The sequence below is a fragment of the Littorina saxatilis genome, linkage group LG8 (assembly GCF_037325665.1).
Source record: "Littorina saxatilis isolate snail1 linkage group LG8, US_GU_Lsax_2.0, whole genome shotgun sequence".
NCBI lineage: Eukaryota > Metazoa > Mollusca > Gastropoda > Littorinimorpha > Littorinidae > Littorina > Littorina saxatilis.
In genome coordinates, this window is record NC_090252.1 from 28,359,656 (window position 1) to 28,380,163 (window position 20,508).

Sequence of the window (20,508 nt, forward strand, 5' to 3'; positions counted from 1 at the left end):
AAGAGAGGTACAGAAAAGCGTGCTATCCTTCTCAGCGCAAGTACTACCCCGCTCTTCTTGTCAATTTCACTGCCTTTGCCGTGCGCGGTGGACTGACGATGCTACGAGTGTTGCATTGCGTTCAGTTTCATTCTGTGAGTTCGACAGCTACTTGACTAAATGTTGTATTTTCGCCTTACGCGACTTGTTACATTTAGTCAAGTTTTGACTAAATGTTTTAACATAGAGAGGGAATCGAGACGAGGGTCGTGGTGTATGTGTTTGTGTGTGTGTGTGTGTGTGTGTGTATGTGTGTGTGTGTGTGTGTGTGTGTGTGTGTGTGTGTGTGTGTGTGTGTGTGTGTGTGTGTGTGTGTGTATGTGCAGAGCGATTCAGAGAAAACTACTTTACCGATCTTCATAAAGCTTTACAAGAAAGTTCCTGGGTATGACATCCCCAGACGGGGTTTTTTTTTTCTCATTTTTTCGATAAATGTCTTTGATGACGTCATATCCGGCTTTTTGTAAAAGTTGAGGCGGCACTGTCACACCCTCATTTTTCAATCAAATGGATTGAAATTTTGGCCAAGCAATCTTCGACGAAGGCCGGACTTTGGTATTGCATTTCAGCTTGGTGGCTTAAAAATTAATTCATGACTTTGGTCATTAAAAATCTAAAAATTGTAAAAAAAACTTTTTTTTTATAAAATGATTCAAATTTACGTTCATCTTATTCTTCATCATTTTCTGACTCCGAAAACATATAAATATGTTGTATTTGGATTAAAAACAAGCTCTGAAAATTAAAAATATTAAAATTATGATCAAAGTTAAATTTTCGAAATCAATTTAAAAACACTTTCATCTCATTCCTTGTCGGTTCCTGATTCCAAAAACATATAGATATGACATGTTTGGATTAAAAACACGCTCAGAAAGTTAAAACGAAGAGAGGTACAGAAAAGCGTGCTATCCTTCTCAGCGCAACTACTATCCCGCTCTTCTTGTCAATTTCACTGCCTTTGCCATGAGCGGTGGACTGACGATGCTACGAGTATACGGTCTTGTTGAAAAATTGCATTGCGTTCAGTTTCATTCTGTGAGTTTGACAGCTTGACTAAATGTTGTATTTTCGCCTTACGCGACTTGTTTGTTACATTTAGTCGGTCTGGTGCGTGTGGGTTGAATGCCGTCCTGATAAGTGTCTTTTAAAAACACATTCACAGTAACATCTTCGACGCAGACACAGACAGTTAATTAGGAAGGGCTCCTAATATGGACCACTTTTTGTTTCATGCTGATAACTAGCTTGTTTTCTTGCGAAGAGTTTTATTTTGTGTTTGGTAGTCCTTCTCTCAATCAATATGAGGCTTATATCGCGCGTATTCCGTGGGTACAGTTCTAAGCGCAGGGATTTAAAAAAAATAATAATTATGCAATTTATATCGCGCACATATTCAAGGCGCATGGATTTATTTATGCCGTGTGAGATGGAATTTTTTTTACACAATACATCACGCATTCACATCGGCCAGCAGATCGCAGCCATTTCGGCGCACATCCTACTTTTCACGATCACGGCCTATCTCTCTTAGGTTAACCGTTAGGCCTAATTAGAGTGAAATAGCTTTGATAGACATTCAGCAAAAATTAAATACAGTCAAAATCACAAATGGTCCATAATAGGAGCCTGGGCGCCTAATATGGACCAGTGAAGCGGCCTTCACAAATCACTGTAAAAAGCCCCCTATACTTCAAAATAACATGATACAGCTCAGTGTACAAGTCAGACTAATTTTAATATGCTTTAGATTGATCTGTTTCGGGTTGATGAGAGCATTATTGGAAGCACAATAGGAAACAAAAGAAGCTTATCAAAAACAAAGTACAAATAAATGAAATTATCAACTTCCACGAAAAGAAGAATTTTTTTTTTAAATCTCGAAGACTAGTTATAGGTTATTTCCAGCAAGCTTCTTAATGAATTAATGAAAATAGCTTTTAGCTTTTTTTTCTTCGATTTGTTGAAGGTGGTCCATATTAGGGGACTCGCACATACTTTGAGATTTTGCCATTATTTTTTGTTTGCAGTAGAAACTCGGGGTCAACACTGCTAAAATGTAACAAATGCGGTCTTAGCTGTCATATATGGTAATTTTTGTGTGATAAAAGCTTTGGCTGTGGACACTGAGAAACGAGTCCGTTTTAGGCGGCAAATTTAGAGTGAACGCTGCCAAACTGAATGAAAAAAATTAGAAAAAGCCTAACGGTTTTGAGATTTGTGTTTCTGCAACTGTTTTGACATGTGCGAGTTATCCAGAGAGGTTGAATACAGCGAACAAAACTTTTTTGAGCGCTCTAGCACCGTTAGTTTTTTCAGAACAGGAGGGGGTCCATAATTATTGGGAGCCGGTCCATATTAGGAGCCCTTCCCCCATATCTACGTGAAGCTACCACCGCTCGGCTTTACACACACACACACTTTTAATTATTATTATTATTATTATGGGGAGCTTATATAGCGCGAACCACAACTGTGCTCTCCGCGGTTTACATATTAATTTCTGCCGTTTAAAATGTAATGTTTTACAGACAGACAGACAAACAGACTTACCTTACTTACCTATTCAGCCACAAATATAACAATATTCCACATAACAAAAATTAAAAAAATAAGCCTACAAAACCGCTCCAGTCCAACCATATTCCGCGTACACAATCTTCACTTCCATCCCCATTTTGAAACATCGCAACAGACTTCCAGATATGATTATAACACGACCATATGTGTTCTCTGGTTGCATGTTTGTTCAGTGTCTTGTCCCCACATAAAGCATATTAACTCTACCTGTCCTAAAGCCAGTTGCAGTTCTAAGAGGACGTTAAAACTAATTATCATCACACACACACGCACACACACACACACACACACACACACACACGCGCGCGCGCGCGCGCGCGCGCGCACGCACACACACTCACACATACACACACATTTGAAAGATCCCATGTATGTTTTATGATTGTTGTTTTGGTCTGAATACAACTTTGGAATCTTACTACACTCATAGACCTATATTAATATAGGTCCCTGCTACACTCTTGTTGATTTTACATTTAAGTTGTCAGAAGTATTTTGTTCGTCGGTTCGTGTCTGGTGCGTGTGGTTTGAATGCCGCCCTGACAAATGTCTTTTAAAAACACATTCACGGTAACATCTTCGACGCAGACACAGACAGTTAGGAAGGGCTCCTAATATGGACCACTTTTTGTTTCATGCTGATAACTAGCTTGTTTTCTTGCGAAGAAGTTTTATTTTGTGTTTGGTAGTCCTTCTCTCTTAGGTTAGCCGTTAGGCCTAATTAGAGTGAAATAGCTTTGATAGACATTCAGCAAAAATTAAATACATACAAAATCACAAATGGTACATATTAGGAGCCTGGGCGCCTAATATGGACCAGTGAAGCGGCCTTCACGAATCACTGTAAAAAAAGCCCCCTATACTTCAAAATAGCATGATACAACTTAGTGTACAAGTCAGACTAATTCTTCTTCTTCTTCGTACGACGGTTGTGTCAGACTCGGAATCTGGAGGATGCCATGAACATGGACGTTCTTTCCAGGTCCTCCAGTGCTCCCCACATTTTGGTCCTCAGATCTGTTTGGTCAGGCCATGTCTGGATCAGACTAATTCAAATATGCTTTAGATTGATCTGTTTCGGGTTGATGAGAGCATTATTTGAAGAACACCAGGAAACTAAAGAAGCTTATCAAAAACAGAGTGAAAATAAGTAAAATTATCAACTTGCACGAAAAGAAGACTTTTTGTTATTTTTTTTTTTAAACTGATCTCGAGGGCTAGTAATAGGTTATTTCCAGCAAGCTTCTTAATGAATTAATGAAAAAAGCCTTTAGCTTCTTTTTCTTCGATTTGTTGAAGGTGGTCCATATTTTAGGGGACTCACACATACTTTGAGATTTTGCTATTGATTTTTTGTTTGAAGTAGAAACTTGGGGTCAACACTGCTAAAATGTAACAAATGCGGTCTTAGCTGTCATAGCAAATTTAATTTTGTGTGAAAGCTTTGGCTGTGGACAGAAACGAGTCCGTTTTAGGCAGCACATTTAGAGTGAACGCTGCCAAAAGTGAAAACAAGTCGCGTAAGGCGAAAATACAATATTTAGTCAAGTAGCTGTCGAACTCACAGAATGAAACTGAACGCAATGCCATTTTACTCGTAGCATCGTCAGGCCACCGCTCATGGCAAAGGCAGTGAAATTGACAAGAAGAGCGGGGTAGTAGTTGCGCTAAGAAGGATAGCACGCTTTTCTGTACCTCTCTTTGTTTTAACTTTCTGAGCGTGTTTTTAATCCAAACATATCATATCTATATGTTTTTGGAATCAGGAACCGACAAGGAATAAGATGAAAGTGTTTTTAAATTGATTTGGACAATTTAATTTTGATAATAATTTTTATATATTTAATTTTCAGAGCTTGTTTTTAATCCGAATATAACATATTTATATGTTTTTGGAATCAGCAAATGATGGAGAATAAGATAAACGTAAATTTGGATCGTTTTATAAATTTTTATTTTTTTTTTACAATTTTCCGATTTTTAATGACCAAAGTCATTAATTAATTTTTAAGCCACCACGCTGAAATGCAATACCGAAGTCCGGGCTTCGTCGAAGATTACGTGACCAAAATTTGAACCAATTTGGTTGAAAAATGAGGGCGTGACAGTGCCGCCTCAACTTTCACGAAAAGCCGGATATGACGTCATCAAAGACATTTATCAAAAAAATGAAAAAAACGTTCGGGGATATCAATCCCAGGAACTCTCATGTCAAATTTCATAAAGATCGGTCCAGTAGTTTGGTCTGAATCGCTCTACACACACACAGAGACAGACAGACAGACACACACACACACACACACACACATACACCACGACCCTCGTCTCGATTCCCCCCTCTACGTTAAAATATTTAGTCAAAACTTGACTAAATATAAAAAGAGAAAAAGCCTAACAGTTTTGAGATTTGTGTTTCTGCAACTGTTTTGACATGTGCAAGTTATCCAGAGAGGGTGAATACAGCGATCACTTTGTCCGCACGTCGCTGGGCATATCAGCGCAGTTCAACGTTGCCAGAGACCAAAGAAGCGCTTTACTCAGGTCGCAGCGCGAGGCGGCTCACTGGAGGAATGTTTGAAAACTATCTGTGCTCGACTGCCAGCAGACCACAGGCACATTACACCCAATAAAGTTTGGACTTGTACTGGCAGAGAGCGAATGCAAATTCTTGTAGGCATACACAGACGCAACATAGCATATACAGACAATAACACCCACAACACTTCAACAGCATATGAAAGGAATAAAAATAAATCCGCAAATCGCGCACAATACACCAGTTAGAAAAACAAGGAGTACCAAAGCGGCGTGCAGAAACTAAACTGACTCGGAGACTGAGAAGAAACATTTATCACACGATGTGGATAGCAAACATTAAAATAAAACAGATAAGTCAAGCAAAAAATAAACACAAATATCGAAAACACAATAAACAAAGGTAAAGAAAACAACAAGTCGCGTAAGGCGAAAATACAATATTTAGTCAAGTAGCTGTCGAACTCACAGAATGAAACTGAACGCAATGCCATTTTTCAGCAAGACCGTATACTCGTAGCATCGTCAGTCCACCGCTCATGGCAAAGGCAGTGAAATTGACGAGAAGAGCGGGGTAGTAGTTGGGCTAAGAAGGATAGCACGCGTTTCTGTACCTCTCTTTGTTTTAACTTTCTGAGCGTGTTTTTAATCCAAACATATCATATCTATATGTTTTTGGAATCAGGAACCGACAAGGAATAAGATGAAAGTGTTTTTAAATTGATTTGGACAATTTAATTTTGATAATAATTTTTATATATTTAATTTTCAGAGCTTGTTTTTAATCCGTATATAACATATTTATATGTTTTTGGAATCAGCAAATGATGGAGAATAAGATAAACGTAAATTTGGATCGTTTTATAAATTGTTTTGTTTTTTTTACAATTTTCCGATTTTTAATGACCAAAGTCATTAATTAATTTTTAAGCCACCAAGCTGAAATGCAATACCGAAGTCCGGGCTTCGTCGAAGACTACTTGACCAAAATTTCAACCAATTTGGTTGAAAAATGAGGGCGTGACAGTGCCGCCTCAACTTTCACGAAAAGCCGGATATGACGTCATCAAAGACATTTATCAAAAAAATGAAAAAAACGTTCGGGGATTTCATACCCAGGAACTCTCATGTCAAATTTCATAAAGATCGGTCCAGTAGTTTAGTCTGAATCGCTCTACACACACACACACACACACACACACGCACACACACACACACACACACACACGCACATACACCACGACCCTCGTTTCGATTCCCCCTCGATGTTAAAATATTTAGTCAAAACTTGACTAAATATAACAAGTCGCGTAAGGCGAAAATACAATATTTAGTCAAGTAGCTGTCGAACTCACAGAAGGAAACTGAACGCAATGCCATTTTCAGCAAGACCGTATACTCGTAGCATCGTCAGTCCACCGCTCATGGCAAAGGCAGTGAAATTGACAAGAAGAGCGGGGTAGTAGTTGCGCTAAGAAGGATAGCACGCTTTTCTGTACCTCTCTTTGTTTTAACTTTCTGAGCGTGTTTTTAATCCAAACATATCATATCTATATGTTTTTGGAATCAGGAACCGACAAGGAATAAGATGAAAGTGTTTTTAAATTGATTTCGACAATTTAATTTTGATAATAATTTTTATATATTTAATTTTCAGAGCTTGTTTTTAATCCGAATATAACATATTTATATGTTTTTGGAATCAGCAAATGATGGAGAATAAGATAAACGTAAATTTGGATCGTTTTATAAATTTTTATTTTTTTTTACAATTTTCAGATTTTTAATGACCAAAGTCATTAATTAATTTTTAAGCCACCAAGCTGAAATGCAATACCGAAGTCCGGGCTTCGTCGAAGACTACTTGACCAAAATTTCAACCAATTTGGTTGAAAAATGAGGGCGTGACAGTGCCGCCTCAACTTTCACGAAAAGCCGGATATGACGTCATCAAAGACATTTATCGAAAAAAAGAAAAAAACGTTCGGGGATTTCATACCCAGGAACTCTCATGTAAAATTTCATAAAGATCGGTCCAGTAGTTTAGTCTGAATCGCTCTACACGCACGCACACACACACACACGCACACACACACACACACACACCACATACACCACGACCCTCGTTTCGATTCCCCCTCGATGTTAAAATATTTAGTCAAAACTTGACTAAATATAAAAAGAGATGCTTGCCGACAGTCAGTGTGTGAGTGCGTGGTTTGTGCGTCAGCGGGGTGTGTGTGTGTGTGTGTGTGTGTGTGTGTGTGTGTGCGCGTGCATGCGTGCGTAGCGGCTACGTTCTTGCGTGTGTGCGTTCGAATGAGAAAGAAGAGAGAGAGAGGATTGAAGAATGAGGTCACGCTCTCTGTCACATGAATACATATACACACACTGAAGGCTACCTCGGACACGAACACTTGCCAACAACTGTGGTTGGACATGCTTTTGAAATGGAATATTTTTTCGACATGATTTCTGGACATACGAATCCCGCTGTGTTGCCTACTGATGTTGCGAATGATGAAGGTTTTGAGTTGACTGACCTTGAGGAGGTATTGCATCAGGCGTTTATCGTCTCAAATTATATCCTTGCTACTTTTCAGGAGTCAACTATTGCCATTCATGGTAACTTGGATAGTCAAAGTTTTTATTTGTTTGATCATCAGTTCCCATCAAAGAAACAGAAATGGTAACCATTCTTCAAATGGCGCTGCAGTTTTGATGTCATCAAGTTAATTCCTTTGCAGAATTGATTGATTTTCTCAAAAGCCATTATCAATGTGTTTATCAATTAACACCTGTTCATTTCTGTCCAACTGCAATGCAAACTCAATGTGGAGGAAACAAGGATTCATTACAAACAAGTCATCCCTGTACATCAACAGATGTATGTACCTCAATCAATACTGCTAGTATGAGTGACAGGAATCTAAAAGAAAAAACAACCAAACGCAAATGTACTACTACTTCAACGACTCGTTTGAATGTAAAACAGAAATGTAACACTATCTGTGACAATGACGGTTCTACGACTCGTTTGAATGACGGTATAGATCGAACCTTAACCCACAACTACGAAAATTTGTGTCAGACTTTTTTGAACAGGAAAATATGCCTCTGTTCAACAGTAACCAACACATGGAAGATGTTTTTGAAACTTTACAGAAATGTAACACTAGCCTATCTGTGACAATGTTGCTTTTGAATTGAACCCACATTTGTTGAACAGGAGAGAATGTTCCTGTTCAACAGTGCCCAAAACACTGAATCTGACGTTTTTGAATCTTTTCTGTCATCTAACTGAATCTGACGTTTTTGAATCTTTTCTGTCATCTAACCCAATTGCTCATGACTTCATCGATCTTGAACATGCCTACTTTTCAAAGAAAGACAGACAAAAGCGAAATCTGCATGTTAGCCATCTGCCTGAAATGGTCAATGCACTTTTGTAAAATTGTCACATCTGTTATGCACTTTTGTGAAATGGTCAGTGCTGTTGTGCACTTATGCAAAACTTGGTGCTGTGCTGTTAACATTTGAACAAAATGCATTTTGTTCAAATGTTTAGTGCAACTTGCTACTATATAATCGCTGTATGCGCTTTGTGGTAATAATGCACTTTTGTGAAAAGTTTGCGCTAAATGTTGGCACTATGCATCATTGTTGGAGCACCCTCCTGTAGTAGATGCACCATGCATAAAAATGTACTTATGTGAAATGTTTCGTGTAAATTATTGTCACAATAATGTTTTGTGCGCCCCCATGTATGTGTTCTGTGCTAATAATGCACGGTTGTGAAATGTCCGTACACATTTTGTGGCACTATGTAATTGTTAGTGCATCCTCGTGCGGATGCTTCGTGCTAAAATTGCACTTCCATTAAAATATTGTACGCTCATGTCAACTGGTACTATATTTTCAATTGTTTCTCTGTCAATTTCAGATGTTTGTTTCCAATTACTTCAGTATCTCCCTGTTGCAATTCCAGGTGATTCATTATGCATGTGCCAATCAGTTTGAGGTGTTTAATTCTGATTCCTGTATTTACAGTGTAAAATTAAAACTATTGTTTTCAAACATTCCTAGGACACCTGGTAATGGTTCTGTGTTTTTTTGTAATTTGTATTTTGTTTTTCTGCAATAAATATTTGAAATGGATCTGAGACTGACTTACTACTTTTAGCACTCTTTTTCACCACATTCCCACGTACAGATATTGCAATATCAACTCTTCCTTTCTACCTGTTTCAAACAAGCTCTATTTTTTAATTAAAAAGTTTTTTTTTCTTGTGGCTGTTTGATCAATTATGGCAAGCATTGACTGAAATAAACAATTTATATAGGCCTATATCCAGCACAACATGCAATTCATTAACTTTTGACCCTAACCTTTAACACTTCCCAAAATAAATCTTTGGTGGACATTGCATCGACGCTGTTCATTTTGAATGAACATTTTTCTTGTTAGATCAGTGGTCTATGCCGGCGCATAGTTGTGTATTGACTGGATCAATCGCCAACTCGCTGCGCTCGCGGTAAGTGCTGACAACCGGAAGAAAGCTGCATTCCGAAAAAAGTCACTTCCGTTTCGCCATTTTTCGATGATGCCAGAGAAGTGAACCATGATTTCAAGATGCCCGGTGCAAATTGTTGTATGCCTGGATGCAGCGTGAGCTCACTAAGATCTTCAACGCTTATAACTTTCCATGGTATACCAAACGGAAAAGCGGATGCCGAATGGAGAGCTGCTCTTCCACAAAATCAACCGTGCTGACAAGCTTTTCAACCCGAAGAATGCGAGGATATGTTCCCGACATTTCAAAGAAACATGCTTCAAATACGGTACGTAAAAAAACTAGTAATATAGCGAAAATAAGCTTTCATCTGATTGTCTGTGCTGTGTTGTTTTGCTTGTAATGCTTCAAGTGACGAAGCTCTAGTAGTATCAATCAATCAGTATGAAGCTTAGTACTTGTAGTAACTACTAAACTAGTACTTTTACAGCTCGCAGACAAAAAATAACACAATCGTATTCTGAATCATACATTGACAAAGGCGTAATTCTGAGCTATAATTATTAGGTAATGGGGAAAAACCACTCTTTGTTCTTGTGATAATGTGTTTTTGAATATATTCTAGTAAACTTCTGGGTTAGAACTTAGATTTCTTTTGTTGTTTTACTCGGTCACTGAGTCAGTCTTGTTCATTCTTGACAGATTTGCAGTAGTGTGTTTTACTAATTCTTGTTTCTATTTCAATAGATCTAAATGTATAGGTCTGTTTAGTTAATTTAACTTATAATTTCGACTCAGCATTTTGAACATTTTCTTTGCATGTTTTTTTGCTGGGCCTACAGGCAAGCGAGCACTCATTCCAGGAAGTCTGCCAACCAACCATGTGCTACAGAAGTCAGTAGAAATGTTAGGCGCGTTTGATCGATCTGCGCGATCGCGCTGCGCGTTTGGTGGATCGATCAAACGCGCACACATCGATCGATGTGTGCGCGTTTGATCGATACAAAGAATACAAGAATCGTTAAAACGCGCAGCTCTTATATATATACTTGCGCATTTGGACGATCCGTCTCACAAATCACCATTGTACTACGCACACACACGTCTGCTGGCAATGACCGGAAGTTATGACCGGAAGTAGGTCTTTCTCTTTCTCTCTCTCTCTCTGTCGATGAACCCATATACTTCAGCTACTGTCAGTATGTTTGTCCCTGTCCCTGTATCTCTTTCTCTCTCTTCCTTGGCCCGCGTGCGTCTCTCTCTCTCTCTCTCTCTCTCTCTCTCTCTCTCTCTCTCTTTCTGTCTCTCTCTCTCTCATTTAGGCAGTCATCGTGCGCACTTGGTCTTGTGCTTGCCGTGTACACACGGGGGTGTTCGGACACCGAGGTGCGAGTCTGCACACAAAGTTGACTCGGAGAAATAAATCTCTCGCCGAACGTGGGGACGAACTCACGCTGACAGCGACCAACTGGATACAAATCCAGCGCGCTACCGACTGACTGAGCTACATCCCCGCCCGTGTGTGTGTGTTTGTGTGTGTAAGGTTGTGCATGTGTGTGTATGTGCGCGGGTGTGTATGTGTATGTGTCTGGGTGTATGTAAGTGCATGTGTGCAGTGTGTGTGTGTGTGTGTGTGTGTGTGTGTGTGTGTGTGTGTGTGTGTGTTTGTCTCTTAGGTGGTTCACAATCGTATTGAACTTTTCGCTTGACATCAAGATTGATTTGGGACACATGGCTGATGCATGTATCTGCCTCCACTTGCCGCAGTGTGTGCCTAAACCTCTCCATCATGTATGAGTTAAACGAATGAAGAGAGACTGAAGCAATAAAACTAACTTGAGCCTATGTGAATAGAGCTCAGCAGTAATCAAAAAAAAAAGAAAAAATAGCTGAATTGTAATCAAAAACGTTGTCGGGGTATATTTCGGACATTCCTGTATTTGAAACTTTTCACTTCCGGCGTGCGACGTTTGTGTGTGGTAGGGACTTACTTTGTGACAGATCGTCCAAATGCGCAAGTATAAGAGCTGCGCGTTTTAACGATTCTTGTATTGTATTCTTTGCATCGATCAAACGCGCACACATCGATCGATGTGTGCGCGTTTGATCGATCCACCAAACGCGCAGCGCGATCGCGCAGATCGATCAAACGCGCCTAACAGAAACACCAAAGACTCCAGCCAGGAAACCCCCAGTGAGTAAAAATTGCTGTTATTTGCCCAGTATAGTATGCTATTAGTGATACTGATAGTGATAATATGCTACTTGTAACTCTTTTGTGAGTACCGGTACATGTATACTGGGTGTTTTCTCAGTTTCTGTCCGCTGTCAGTGTGAGATTTATAGTTATATATTATAACCTGTTTTTCTAGTTTCATGGTTTAGCCACGACTCACTTTGAATGAGGGTCATCTGCCAGGCATTTAGCTGATTATCTGATAAGTGATATTTTTTAATTTGCTATTTATAAATTACAGTTACAGTAAACTAACACTGTCGCACAAAGTATGTGACTTTTAAAAAAAGATTTGTTTGAAATCATGTGAGCTCTGTCCACTAGATGATGGAGAAGGGAATTTTTCCAGTTGAGTCTGCAACATGGATTTTTTCTCTCTCGGATAACAAATAGTACAGTATGGTAGGAAAAATTTAGGGTTGGTGTGGCGATAACTTCTTCTTCTGCGTTCGTGGGCTGAAACTCCCATGTACACTCGTGTTTTTACGTGTATGACCGTTTTTACCCCGCCATTTAGGCAGCCACACGCCGCTTTCGGAGGAAGCATGGTGGGTATTTTCGTGTTTCCATAACCCACCGAACTCTGACATGGATTACAGGATCTTTTCCGTGCGCACTTGGTCTTGTGGTTGCGTGTACAGTAGTACCTGCCATATCCGGTCACCCATTAGTCATTGCAAAGGTGACCGCAAATATCAGGTGGCCGTTCATTACAGGCCCCCTCCTCCTCCAAAAAAACCCCCCAAAACACGATCAAGTTTTCATGAAGAAAAGAAAGCGATCATCCACGAGCCGCCGATTCATTGTCTCTGTTAGTTTTGCTTTCGTTTATACATCTTAATTATTTGCGTGTTTAACTCGATCGTCCTGGCTAAGCTATTGTTTCGTATGTTTCTATGTGTGTTGTTTGGATTATTATATATGTATTTGAGTGTCAGATAAACAAGTGTTTCAAACTCACATCAGCTGTGATCGATCCGGAAGTGACTGCCGTAAATGTACATGTATGCGCATGTCTGTATTTACAGTTTGCGCATGCGTAAGTATTCACGTCGTCTGCTCGTGCTGTGCCGTCTGTGCACACAACACACACACACACACCACAGGCGCTCACCCGCGAAAGTGACAAGTGGCCGTTAAGTGGCCGCTCCTGTCGAGTAAGAGGGGCACCTTAGGGCAAAAATCAGTGACCGTTGACCGCGTCAGACAGGTTAACGGCCATTAAGAGTCAATTATAGAAGGAAAACTCATTAGTCATGGGAAAGCTGGCCGCTCCGGGTAGGTTCACGCCCACGAAAGGGCCGGAAATGGAAGGGACTACTGTACACACGAAGGGGGATAAGTCACTAGCAGGTCTGCACACAAGTTGACCTGGGAGATCGGAAAAATCTCCACTCTTAACCCACCAGGCGGCCGCGGCCGGGATTCGAACCCTCGACCTTCCGATTACGAGGCCGACGTCTTACCACCCCGCCACAGCGCCCGTCGTGTGGCGATAACAATAAAGATATGTCATAGTGACTTGACTAATTGATTTGAATTCTGCTGCAGGTCAGTCGCCCCCCACCTCCTGGTTGCCTACTACAACTTCGAGGAAATACGACAGGACACCCTTCAGCTTGCTGCACCATGGTGTCTCTTGGAGAACAGCAAGGAACAGATACAGGGAATAACCGAAGCCAGCCAAGTGAAACTGTTGTCCTCTACGTTATGATTACGTACTCCAGCAGACATCAACTTGTGGTCGACGTGCGTGGGTTTTGCTCAAAATACGTAAGTATTCGTCAGTGTTTGGCTTCTCGAATTAAGTTTCAACTTAATCTCTGTCTCGAACCACAGGCGGAAGGTATCGTTCACTGGACCACTACTTACATAGAAAGACTATACTGAACGAATCGTCGGTAAGCTTACCACACTGTCATACTGTCATACTCATAGTGATATCACTGATACATTTGTACAGGTAAACATGGCTGTTTGCTGAAAAAATCGTTGTGAAAAATTGTAATGTCTCTGAAGTTTGATTCAGTCCGTCATTCATTTTGATGGGAAGTCAACCCTTGGTGAGGCTAATACTAATATTGTTTTGATCTGTATTCTGCCAGTGCCATTGCCAACTGCCATGGTTGTTCTTGTGGAGTTCTAGAACAAGCTCTGGTTTGAATGACCAGCTAAAATTAATGCTAATAGTAAATAAGTACATTATTTTTGCATTAGCGGGGTATACAAAATATTTTATTAAAAAAATACCGCATGGTTTTGCTTGATCAAATCATTTATCAGCTAACAATATGCTTTTATTTCAGTTGGACCTGACTTGAGCATGGTTCCGTTGTCTCCGCAACAACAGCTTGATTGAGATACAGGCATGTCCAGTTTTCAGCAAGTGCAGGCTGAGTGTGAAGATCTGATTGCTGATCTAGACACAACATAAGCTGCTTGACACTATTCCAAGGTAAGCGAGAAGCTTTGAAAATAGTTACTTTAATTCAGTAATGCGTAATTATGTATGCAATACTCCTGCTGGTGAGTTCACTACAAACAGGTACTACATTAGAACTAGAAGAATAGGTTCCACAAGAACATTTCTGACTGTTGATGCCACTAAAACTCTCGTTACATCCTGCATTCTGTGTAGATTAGATTACAGCAAATCCCTTCTCCTAGGCTGCCCTGACTCCACTCTCCAACCCTTGCAAAAAGTACAACACTCTGCAGCACTCCTCTCATGAAAGAACTTCACTGGCTTCCTGTGTCTCAACGTATTAGGTATAAAGCTGCCTGCTTCTGCTACAAGATCATCTCTCATTCTCTGAATCGGCACCTGCCTATCTTTCGTAACTGGTCTCCCTCTACACTCCCTCTCGCACCCTTCATTCTTCTGCTGATGCTCGACTTCTCCGTCAAGGTTGCTTTAAACGCAAGGCTCATGGCTTCCGCACGTTTTCATATCATGGCCCTCAGTTATGGAATTCACTCCCCTTTCTATTACGTCACTCTCCATACATGATTTCATCTTTTAAGTCCAATTTGAAAACTCACTTGTTCCAACAACATTACGGATAGTTCCTTAGGCCAAACAAAAAAATAGTCTGTTTACGGTAACATCGGCCCAAAAAATAGGGTCGGTAGGTCGGGATTTTTTTTTTCTCCAAAAAACATCAAATTATTTTGCCAAAAAACATTGACAAACTTTGTTTTAAAATTTTGATTTTTTTTTTTTTTTCCCAAATGCCAAAAAAAAGTCTAGGGTCGCGCAAAAAAATAGGGTCGGTCGGGATACCGTAAACAGACTTCTTTTTTTGTTGGCCTTGGCATAGAGTCTGGGGATGTGAGATGTGCATGATGTGTTGTTTGAATCTGACAGTGATTGTATGAATTTTTTATACACGTATTGTTGTCACGTGCTTTGAACTTCTGATAAGGCGCTTTATAAATGCCCGTTATTATTATTATTATTATAAGTAGATACACACTTGTAAACTTATGTTAGTTTTCACACGTGAGCATGAAGTGCCTTTATGAGGAATGTATAGTGGCTTGCAATATTGAATTTGAGGGATGTTTGCAGTTATATAATATATTAGCACAGCTCAGTTTTCTACAGGGTTCCGTGAGAACAGTGAAATTCTCCTTTGAGGACTGAAAAATATCTTGGATAATTGGTCTTAATTGGGGGGGGGGGGGGGGGAGATTTAAAACATAAGTACATTCACATGTGTTTTTCATTTTCACTGTGTAAAGGTGGGGAGGTCCTTCTCTACTTGTTTCTTTGTTTTCCCATTGACATATATTTTTGTTCTTGTCTATATTTTTTACATAGGTGCTGTCCTCATCCCCAGCCGACTGTTTCCGCTGAAGCCGTGAAGGATGCTTCTTCATGTAGGCGTGGACATCTTTTTCGTCGCCGTGCAAGGCTTCCAGTTCCAGTACCATATAATTTTGTGAATACTCTGGGGACCTGTCATCAACTTTGGAAGGACGCTTTATTTTAACACTTTGTACCCCATCTATGTTGACCAAGATTTTTTAAGCCGAGACCAGCTGTGCTGCAGCAGGTCACTCAGAATTGTAGAAACTGTATCAACAGGCTAGAATCCTGGCGTTAGATCAACGTTACAGGAAGCGACTGAAGCTAACAGTCTAAGCAGGATGCGGATATGTGCCGAATGATAACAGATGCAATGTACATAGTGACTGTGTGTACCTGGGAGACAAGGAGTTAAGACCACATCTGAACTGAGGATTTAGTCTCTCCATAATCAAACGCTGAAGAAGATTTCAGAATGAACTTTGTTAGATAAATTATGGTTGTTATGATCGTCACATTTTAGGTCCCCCCCTTCCCCCCTTTTCAAACTTCCCCGCTTTTCAGACCTTACATTTTTGGATTTTCTGTTCACAACCTGTTGTACATTTACCTACATATTAAGCAGATTTCCTCCTTTTTAAGACCAGCTTATTTTTTTATTCTTGGAGGCCTGAAAAGGGGGTTTGGAAGGACACTGTATTTGTTTGTTCGAAATTCAGAATTCAAATAATTCTTCATCAACGAGTTATTACTGCCTCACCATAGCAGTTAGGCCAGTCTTACTAACTCTTACTTTTATTAATGTGCCGTGATGCAAAGACGTTGAGCAGTTTTCAGATGTTTATGAATCTAGGGCTTTCAAAATTTACTGACATACAATACAATAACTTCATTAATCTCTAAAAGAGAAATTGCATTGCTGAGCTTTTGTGTCCGTAATAATAACATACATAAAACATTCAAAAATAAACATTTGTTCTTTGTCATTCATACATTCTTGTGTTCTTATACATTTCTTCATGTTGGACTCCATGACTCCATGACATCCAAACATGAAGTTCAGTTACCCCTTTTTGAGTCACTTGAGAAAAAGTGACTCTATGTAATCGGTCAGTGTTAGTCTGTCCGGCCGTCCGGCCGTCCGTAGACACCACCTTAACGTTGGACTTTTCTCGGAAACTATCAAAGCGATCGGGCTCATATTTTGTTTAGTCGTGACCTCCAATGACCTCTACACTTTAACGATGGTTTCGTTGACCTTTGACCTTTTTCAAGGTCACAGGTCAGCGTCAAAGGAAAAATTAGACATTTTATATCTTTGACAAAGTTCATCGGATGTGATTGAAACTTTGTAGGATTATTCTTTACATCAAAGTATTTACATCTGTAGCCTTTTACGAACGTTATCAGAAAAACAAGGGAGATAACTAGCCTTTTCTGTTCGGCAACACACAACTTAACGTTGGGCTTTTCTCGGAAACTATAAAAGTGACCGGGCTCAAATTTTATGTGAACGTGACTCCCAGTGACCTCTACACTTTGACGTCTGCTTTGGTGACCTTTGACCTTTTTCAAGGTCACAGGTATGTCTTGAAGGAAAAAAATTGAAATATCATATCTCTGAAACTATTCATCGGATTTGATTCAGTTGCTCGATCCATGCAATCTCATTCTTCAGGTATGCATTGTGTTGTGAATAGCAATTTCTTCCTGTCCATCTGATGCCTCATATAATATTCAGAACTGCGAAAGTGACTCGATCGAGCGTTTGCTCTTCTTGTTAACTTTGAAGGTCACATTGTGGGCGAATTTTTAGCAAAAAGTTGGAACATGGTATGACTGTTCTTACTCACAAGGGAAGTGATTTTGTTATTTACTGAATTTCATTTTGTGTGGCCTTCTTTCACCCATTTAATCATTCATAAATGTTCATACCCAAGGGAAGTAATTCACATATATCTATGGCCAATGTTTTCACAGGGCATCTATAGTGTGGATGAACACTGTCTCCACTCAAAATAGTCCTTTGCTATTGTACATTGTGAATCAGCATTTTTGTTTTTTTCCTGTTTGAATAAAGTGCAATCATTTTACAACCAAAGTGTTAATGTTAAAGATGTTTACATAATGTGTGAAGGATGATGCATTTGAAAACTAATATTGTTAAATGTAAATTGACCTGTGACAAGTCAGCATAGTGCAATATCCAAGCATGAAACCCGCACACAATTCCCAAACAACATGCTTTCTTTTCCACAAAATTCCATCCAGTGGAAAACAATTATGTGAACGTCATAACATGGTGTTTTTTTACATTAATAATCAAGCCTTACACCAACTAAAATGGTGTTAATAGGCATTTGAGCAAGCTTTAACACCAACATAACATGGAGTTAATAGGCATTTGAGCAAGCTTTAACACCAACATAACATGGGGTTTTGCATGTTATACCAGCAATAACATGATGTTAATCACATTACAAGCAAGCTGTAACACCACCAAAACAAGCAGTTTTGCAAGTTAAGTCTACGATAACATGATGTTAATCACATTACAAGCAAGCTGTAACACCACCAAAACAAGCAGTTTTGCAAGTTAAGTCTACGATAACATGATGTTACTTGGCGTTAAACCAAAGCTTTAATGCCATCAAAACTTGGAATTTTTGCATGTTACAGACATGCTGTAACATGGTTTAACATGATGTTTTGACCGTCGCAAAACGCGCTGAAATTCCAGGCAATTTCGCTGCGATAACTTCAACAAAATCCAATCAAAATCTGGCGTTGTCGTGAACACCAAAATGTGATAAACCCATTGAAACTTGAAGTTTTGTTGGGATTTTGAGTAGTTTTGTAAGATACAAAACGCCACTTTTCGCCCAGTGCAGAGCGCGAATGCAAATTCTTGTAGGCATACACAGACGCAACATAGCATATACAGACAATAACACCCACAACACTTCAACAGCATATGAAAGGAATAAAAAATAAATCCGCAAATCGCGCACAATACACCAGTTAGAAAAACAAGGAGTACCAAAGCGGCGTGCAGAAATTAAAATGACTCGGAGAGAAGAAACATTTATCACACGATGTGGATAGCAAACAATAAAATTAAGTCAAGCAAAAAATAAACACAAATATCGAAAACACAATAAACAAAGGTGAAGCAAACAAAAAGAGATGCTTGCCGACAGTCAGTGTGTGTGTGCGTGGTTTGTGCGTCAGTGGTGTGTGTGTGTGCGTGTGTGTGTGTGTGTGTGTGTGTGTGTGTGTGCGTGTGTGTGTGTGTGTGTGTGTGCGTGCGCGTGCATGCGTGCGTAGGCTACGTTCTTGCGTGCGTGCGTTCGAATGAGAAAGAAGAGAGAGAGAGGATTGAAGAATGAGGTCACGCTATCTGTCACATGAATACATATTTACACACTGAAGGCTACCTCGGACACGAACACTTGCCAACAACTGTGGTTGGACATGCTTTTGAAATGGAATATTTTTTCGACATGATTTCTGGACATACGAATCCCGCTGTGTTGCCTACTGATGTTGCGAATGATGAAGGTTTTGAGTTGACTGACCTTGAGGAGGGATTGCATCAGGCGTTTATCGTCTCAAATTATATCCTTGCTACTTTTCAGGAGTCAACTATTGCCATTCATGGTAACTTGGATAGTCAATGTTTTTATTTGTTTGATTCCCATCAAAGAAACAGAAATGGTAACCATTCTTCAAATGGCGCTGCAGTTTTGATGTCATTTAATTCCTTTGCAGAATTGATTGATTTTCTCAAAAGCCATTATCAATGTGTTTATCAATTAACACCTGTTCATTTCTGTCCAACTGCAATGCAAACTCAATGTGGAGGAAACAAGGATTCATTACAAACAAGTCATCCCTGTACATCAACAGATTTATGTACCTCAATCAATACTGCTGGTATGAGTGACAGGAATCTAAAAGAAAAAACAACCAAACGCAAATGTACCACTACTTCTACGACTCGTTTGAATGTAAAACAGAAATGTAACACTATCTGTGACAATGACGGTTCTACGACTCGTTTAAATGTAAAACAGAAATGTAACACTATCTGTGACAATGACGGTATAGATCGAACCGACAACTACGAACATTTGTGTCAGACTTTTTTGAACAGGAAAATATGCCTCTGTTCAACAGTAACCAAAACATGGAAGATGTTTCTGAAACTTTACAGAAATGTAACACTATCTGTGACAATGTTGCTTTTGAATTGAACCCACATCAGCTTAAATCTGTGTCTGACTGTTTTGTTGAACAGGAGAGAATGTTCCTGTTCAACAGTAGCCAAAACACTGAATCTGACGTTTTTGAATCTTTTCTGTCATCTAACCCAATTGCTCATGACTTCATCGATCTTGAACATGCCTACTTTTCAAAGAAAGACAGACGAAAGCGTAATCTGCATGTTAGCCATCTGCCTGAAATGGTCAATGCACTTTTGTAAAATTGTCACAGCTGTTATGCACTTTTGTGAAATGGTCAGTGCTGTTGTGCACTTATGCAAAACTTGGTGCTGTGCTTTTAACATTTGAACAAAATGCATTTTGTTCAAATGTTTAGTGGAACTTGCCACTATGTAATCGCTGTATGCGCTTTGTGGTAATAATGCACTGTTGTGAAAAGTTTGCGCTAAATGTTGGCACTATGCATCATTGTTGGAGCACCCTCCTGTAGATGCACCATGCTGAAAAATGTACTTATGTGAAATGTTTCGTGTAAATTATTGTCACAATAATGTTTTGTGCGCCCCC

The 20,508-nt window shown here is 39.6% G+C and overlaps 1 long non-coding RNA gene across 2 annotated transcripts; it reads left to right on the forward strand.

Annotated features, from left to right (window-relative positions):
• The first annotated feature begins 9,324 nt into the window (after window positions 1-9,324).
• On the forward strand, window positions 9,325-17,816 carry LOC138973204 (uncharacterized). 2 transcript variants are annotated; one of them, XR_011457920.1, is made up of 6 exons: window positions 9,325-9,996; window positions 10,511-11,862; window positions 13,456-13,677; window positions 14,211-14,359; window positions 14,543-14,673; window positions 15,728-17,816. It is a non-coding gene; the product is annotated as an uncharacterized lncRNA (long non-coding RNA). The 2 variants fall into 2 exon arrangements; XR_011457919.1 differs by lacking the exon at window positions 14,543-14,673 and having other exon boundaries at window positions 9,330-9,996.
• The last annotated feature ends 2,692 nt before the right edge of the window (window positions 17,817-20,508 follow it).